General features: G+C 50.4%; 1 protein-coding gene across 3 annotated transcripts in view; it reads right to left on the bottom strand.

Moving 5' to 3' along the window:
• Nucleotides 1-5,752, bottom strand: part of Park7 (Parkinsonism associated deglycase) — a 16,974-nt gene extending 11,222 nt beyond the window's left edge. The window contains exon 1 of one of the 3 annotated variants that reach the window (XM_021161035.2): nt 5,605-5,752. The gene's annotated coding sequence lies outside the window, so the exon portion shown is untranslated. Of the gene's footprint in view, nt 1-368; nt 392-979; nt 1,114-5,604 lie in introns of those variants that run through there. The other 2 variants (XM_021161034.2, XM_029476459.1) reach the window with 2 other exon arrangements.
• Nucleotides 5,753-6,076: the final 324 nt, after the last annotated feature.

Below are 6,076 nucleotides of genomic sequence, written 5' to 3' on the forward strand. Positions count from 1 at the left end.
CAGCCTGGTCTACAAAGTGAGTTCCAGGCCAGCCTGGGCTATACAGAGAAATCCTGTCTCGAAAAACCAAAAAAAAAAAAAAAAAAAAAAAAAAACCCCAAAAACCAACCAATCAACCAAAACCTAAATCCTTTAAAAAAAAAAAATGTGAGATTGCCAATGTGTGCTAGTATTCTTTGCATTTTCCCTTACTGTGCTTTCTCAGGACCAATCTCTAACAAAGACAGGTCACATAACGGGCCCTGCATATCAGTCACACTGTGGAGAGGCTGGTTTTCTTAAAATACTCTGAAGGAGGGAGGGAGGGAAGGAAAAGAAGAAGAGAAAGAGAGAAGGAGAGGGGGAGGGGGAGCGAACCGAGCGCACACCTTTAGTCTCAGCGCTTGGGAGGAAGAGACAGAGACAGGAGTATCAATCTGTGAGTTCGAGGCCAGCCTGGTCTACAGCGTGAGTTCCGTGATAGCCAGGGTTACAGAGAAACCCTGTCTCAAAAAACCAAAACAAAAACCCAAATCAAATCAGATTATTAAAAAACAAACAAGCAAAAGCCCCCAAATCCACAATTTCACTGGTAAAAAACCAACATGTAAATTTTGAAGGTTTTGTTCTTGTTGTTGATGTTCCAATAAACTGCTAAAATGTCAGGACCGGGTTGGGGGAGTCCAAAGGTGCTAAATCTCTGACCACACTGCTAATGATTAATAAAGATGGATTATCCCTTTAGGAGGTCAGCCCTGCTGCGGCCGGGAACAGCTAGCCGCCACTCTGAAGCACTTTCCGCGCGTGCTTTCCCTGCACGCTCCCCACGCATCACAACTTTGGTCAAGCCTTCCAGTAACTGCGCTCGCTCCAACCCGGAGGATGCTGTGCAGAGCCTGGCCCGGCATGCACTGCGGCCGCTGTCCCCAGCCCGCCCGGCCGGGACCCTCCCGGGGCAGCGAGCGGATCACAGCCCGGCTTCCTGCCCCGGGGTGCTGACCTGCAGCCGCGCCTCCTCCACCCACGCGAAGCCACCGCCAGCCCGCAGGAACCCCGCAACCGACGTGTACCCAGCACGCATGCGCACCGCCCGCGCTGAGGCTGCGCACAACCCCTCGCTTCCGCCTCGGCCTGCATCACGTCCGGCTGAGCCCAGGTCCCGGGGTGGGGGGTGGAGGGAGGAGCGAATAGAGGCTACTGCGGCTGCGCAGCGCTTGTACCATCTCCCTCCCTCCGCCCCCAGACAATGGTACGGCCCACCCTGCGGGCGCCTGCGCAGTTGCCTCTCTCTGCCCCTACGACGTTTAAGATGATATTGGTTCCGAGTTCGAGGCCTGGCTGGGCTACAACCTGAACCCCACACTTCTAATCCTAGCACATGCGAATTCACAGGCTGAAGTTCAGTCATTTTTGGAAGCCGTCTTACATCACGGTTTTTGTGGACCGTTTGCCTTTCTTGCCCCTTACTGTGACATCCCCTCTATTTGCCCCTGACCTGCTAGTCTTCGTTCCAGGTCATCACAGGCCTGTCCCTCCCAGCTAGGCCTGGTCACCTTGTCCCCTGGGTCACAGGACGGTGTCAAGCTTTAAGAGCTCTTGCTGGTTTTGCAGAGGACCCAGGTTCGGTTCCCAGCATCCATTTGGGGAAACTCACCACTGCCTAACTCCAGATCCTGAGGATCTAATGCCACCTTCTGGCCTCCACGGGCACTGCACTCATATGCACACAAATAATAAAATGTCCTACTGCACCCTCGGGTTGGAGCAATGCTATCATCTACGATAAGATAAATTATTTAATTATCTAATTTTATTTCAGCTTTTTACACTTCTGGGTTGACAGTTACTGTGTGTGCATCTCAACCCGTGCCAAAGGGTGCACGTGGAAACTCACAGAAGACCACTCGCCTTAGTGTGTTCTTTCTTTACTACAAGGGTCTCGGATGGAACTGAAATCCTCCGGTGTGTGGCAAGCACCCTTACCTGTTGAGCCCTCCCACCGGCCCTCTCCTAAGTTTTTAATAGATATCTTTCAGCTTACAGGAGGGAGACCCACCCTCACCTGGTCCTATCTGTACCCACCTCAGAGAAAGCCAGCTCGTTTGGCAAGTCTCAGTACTTTTTATACAAACCCCAGACAGGATATAAACTTGCTTTCCTTCCTATATGGAGATTGAATACCTCACATACATTGGCTGACCTCCATCATAGGTTCATATTGGAGATCTTATAAACTGGAAATTCTTACAGTAGGAGTAGTTTAATTCTTAAAATTGCTAAGTCATGTATATATACAATAAAACTTGGGCAACTGCTTTAGGAGTTGTGGAATGGACTGGTTCTTCACTATGTGCAAAGGGAAAAGACAGAGCCAGCCCCTTCAGCTTTGAAGGTACGGAAAGCTGGAGTGACGGAAAGAAGACCAGGACAACGTGTCAGATGTGAGCTTCAAGATCCACAGAGGGTGTTGGGCTTGGTGGCTCATGCCTGTAACCCCAAGTACTGTGTGCCTCCAGGGGAACACAGGCCCTTGTCTCGTCCCTTAAGGCTTCATTCAGTGGTGCAGTTCAGGGACCCCACTGGGACACTCCCGGAAGGCAGCTTCACCTTGAGAAGGTGTGCATCTCCTTTCTGGAGTCTCTGGCATGGAAAGGCAGAACTGTTCTTCTTCTTCTGTCTCTCTTTCTGACACTGGCTCGAGATGCTTTTAAACTCAACTTGAAGCTTCCTCACTCTTTTCAAAAGCTCCTCTCCACATCGTGTAGCTGCCTGCTACCATGTGCTGACCCCTGCCAGTGTGTGCTGACCCCTGCAGCCATGTGCTGACCTCAGTGCCATCTTAACTTTTCTATTCTCTTACTCCCGGTAGCTTCAAGATGAACAGCTTGACTCTCTGGGGTTTTTCTTTTTTTGTTTTTTTGTTTGTTTTGTTTTTTCGAGACAGGGTTTCTCTGTATAGCCCTGGCTGTCCTGGAACTCACTCTGGAGACCAGGCTGGCCTCGAACTCAGAAATCCACCTGCCTCTGCCTCCCAAGTGCTGGGATTAAAGGCGTGCGCCACTACGCCCGGCTGGGGTTTTTCTTTTAAACTCTGCTACATTATCCTCAAGCTCCCATTTGATCCACTCTTAAATTATTTTAGTAATGAAGAGACCCTGATTATCCACAGTCTCTATGATAACTCCACAGAGACTTCCCAAGATCTGTGGTAACTCATCCTTCTGCCTCCTAAGTCTCTAATTTGCAGAGATTATGAACCCATTCCTGCACCTCTAGACAGGATCATTTGGAAAGTTGAGGCAGGATTTCCAGTTCCAGGCCAGCCTGGGCAACTGAGGGAGAGCCTGTCTCAAAGCAATACTGTGGCTAAAGCTGTAGCCTGCAGAGCCATGGGTCAGGGCCCCTCATTCCAAACTCCAGAGCCCAGAAGGAAGAACAAGAAAAGGAAGGCTCTGAGAGGTTGGCTGCTGTGGCAAGAAACAAACTCAAGAAAAAAAAAACAACAACAACAACAAAGGTAAGACCCGTGGTGGGCTGGTGGCAATGCCATGACAACACTTTGAGGGGACACAGAAGTTCACACTCCTGACCTTTCCACACCACCAGCAGGAACTGAAACAGAGCAGAGTCTAGTTTTATCCAGTGAATACCCTGTGCACAGTTTTAAAACGCACATATTGGGGTTGGAGAAATGGCTCGGTGGTTAAGTGCAGCAGAGAACCTGCATTCAGTTCCCAGACCTTCATTGGGTGGCTCACAGCTGCCTGGAACGACTATGTCAAGGGCTCCCATGCCACTCTCTGGCCTCCAAGAGCATTTGCACTTGTGTGTGAGCGCATGCACACACACACAGGAGCACACACACACAAACAACTACACAAAAGAGGAACATAATTAAAAATAAATATTTTTTAAAATCCTGGAATGTTGTTACTTCTGGGAGTTGGATTACCCCTGTGTCCCCAGAAATAATCCTTCCCCTTCCAGCTGCATGCAGGCTGTGCTTCCTTCCCTTCCCTCTGCCAGGCTTGCCAAGGGAATGTCAGCCCAGGACTGAGCAAAGCTTTGGAGAGCCATGGCCTGACGGAAAGCAACTGCCATGGTTCCTCAAATGACACCGGTGGAACAACAGACTTTGCTATCAAATAACTGCTGACTGACACAGCAGAAGCACCGCCCACCAGTCCTTCCTACCCCAACTCTTTAAATGACCCCTTCTGCCAAGGCTGGCCTCATGGTGATCTGCCTTCCTCTGCCTATCAAGTGCTGGGGTTAAAAGCATGTGCCACACCCCGACTCGGTCTCAGGACTTCTAGCTAGGACGCTGTTTGTTTTCTCTTTGACTTTAGAAGGTGTCTGTCTGTGGTGGTTAATACTGTCAACTTGACAAGATGTGGACTCATCACAGAAACAAGCTTCTGCACGTACATGGGAAGAACTTAGATTGGGTGGACGTGGGAAGGGCACTGTAAATGTGGGGAGCATCCTTTGTGGGATGGGGGCAGTCCCTCCCTGGTGGCTCAAACACAAGGCAAACTGAGCACGGTGTTCACGGATCTATTGCTTGTGTGACCAAAGCTCAGGCTCCTGCAGGGATGTCTTTCCCTCACGACGGGCCAGGGCCCCTCCAACTGTAAGCGAGAATAAACCGTCCATTCCCTAAATTACTTCTTGTCAGGTATTTTGCCACAGCAAGGAGAGAGTGACTGATACAGTATCATAATTTTCATTTTACAGATATGAAGACTGAGATAGAGGAAAATAAAAGACTCTATAAGGTCTTGCAGTCTTGGGCAAATTTTGATGTTCTGAGGCCAAAAATCACACTCTGCCCACTACACACATACTGCCAGTATTAGTTAATACTGCCAGTAACGCCCAGGACAGCTCAAACATATTTCTCACTACGTATTCATAGAACAAAGCCAAAAAAACCCCCAACCATTTACCAAAATATACTGCTGTAATTCTGGTCATGACGACGCCCCATGCTATCCACTAACTTTTTCACCCAATGTTTCTCAGGTCATTATGCATTGTGGGGAGACGTACAAGCTAAAACCTCCCTTGGGTTTCAAGAAAGTCGGTGAGTTGAAGCAATTGACATATTTAATCTCATTGCTCACATCAGGACTGTTGTCTGTGCAGATCGTGACTGTAACACAGGCCGTCTGTGCAGATCGTGACTGTAATACAGGCCGTCTGTGCAGATCGTGACTGTAACACAGGCCGTCTGTGCAGATCGTGACTGTAACACAGACGGTCTGTGCAGATCGTGACTATAGCACGTGCCATCTGTAGCGGGAAGTTAACATTTTCAACTCTTTCATGCTTCCCTTAATCTAAACCTCAGATATCGGTCAGAGGAAAGGCCTTTGGGACCTTTACCAAAAAAAAAAAAGAAAAAAAAATTTTTGAGATTGTCCCACATTGCAGCTCAGTGAACTAGAACACGAATTAGCGGGCATCCTCCTGCCTCTGATTCCCGGGTACTGTGCATCAAAGACCTGTGTGTGCCACCACGCCCCGCTGATATTCCTGTTTTCAATGTTCAAAGGGAGAACTTCCCCCTCGGAGCCTACGAAAGGTCAGGTCGGCGCGAACGGAGAGTGGGCGAGCTCTGACCTTTGAGGCTGCGCTGGCGCAGGGGGAAATTCTGACTTGGAGACCTGCGAGGGGCCGAGACCCGCCTCGCCTCGGCCCGGACGCTGTGAACGCTTCTCGGGGGTGGACCACCCGGAACGCCTCCCACAGAGCAACGCTTGCCGGAAGTGAGTCGGCTGACCCGCAGAGGCGCACGGCTCACTTCCGTCAGGGCGCTGCCGTCCACTGGCTGAGCCTAGTCGTAGTGGGCGGGCGCTCGAGCTGCTCTTGCGGGACTCAGTGCGCTTGCGCAGCTTCACCCGGACCCGGTACGCTGCCGGAAAGTTTCTGGGGCGGACACTTTGGTCCCTGGGTTCCTGGGGTCACCGAGTACCGCGACTTTGCGGACTTCCGGGGCAAGAAGGCGGCTTGAAGGTGGGATGCGCTTGCTGCCGACTGCTGCAAATGGGTTGGCCAGAAAATGACAGTTTACCGAATTCCCTTTCTGCTTTTT

Source organism: Mus caroli, chromosome 4, assembly GCF_900094665.2.
Source record: "Mus caroli chromosome 4, CAROLI_EIJ_v1.1, whole genome shotgun sequence".
NCBI lineage: Eukaryota > Metazoa > Chordata > Mammalia > Rodentia > Muridae > Mus > Mus caroli.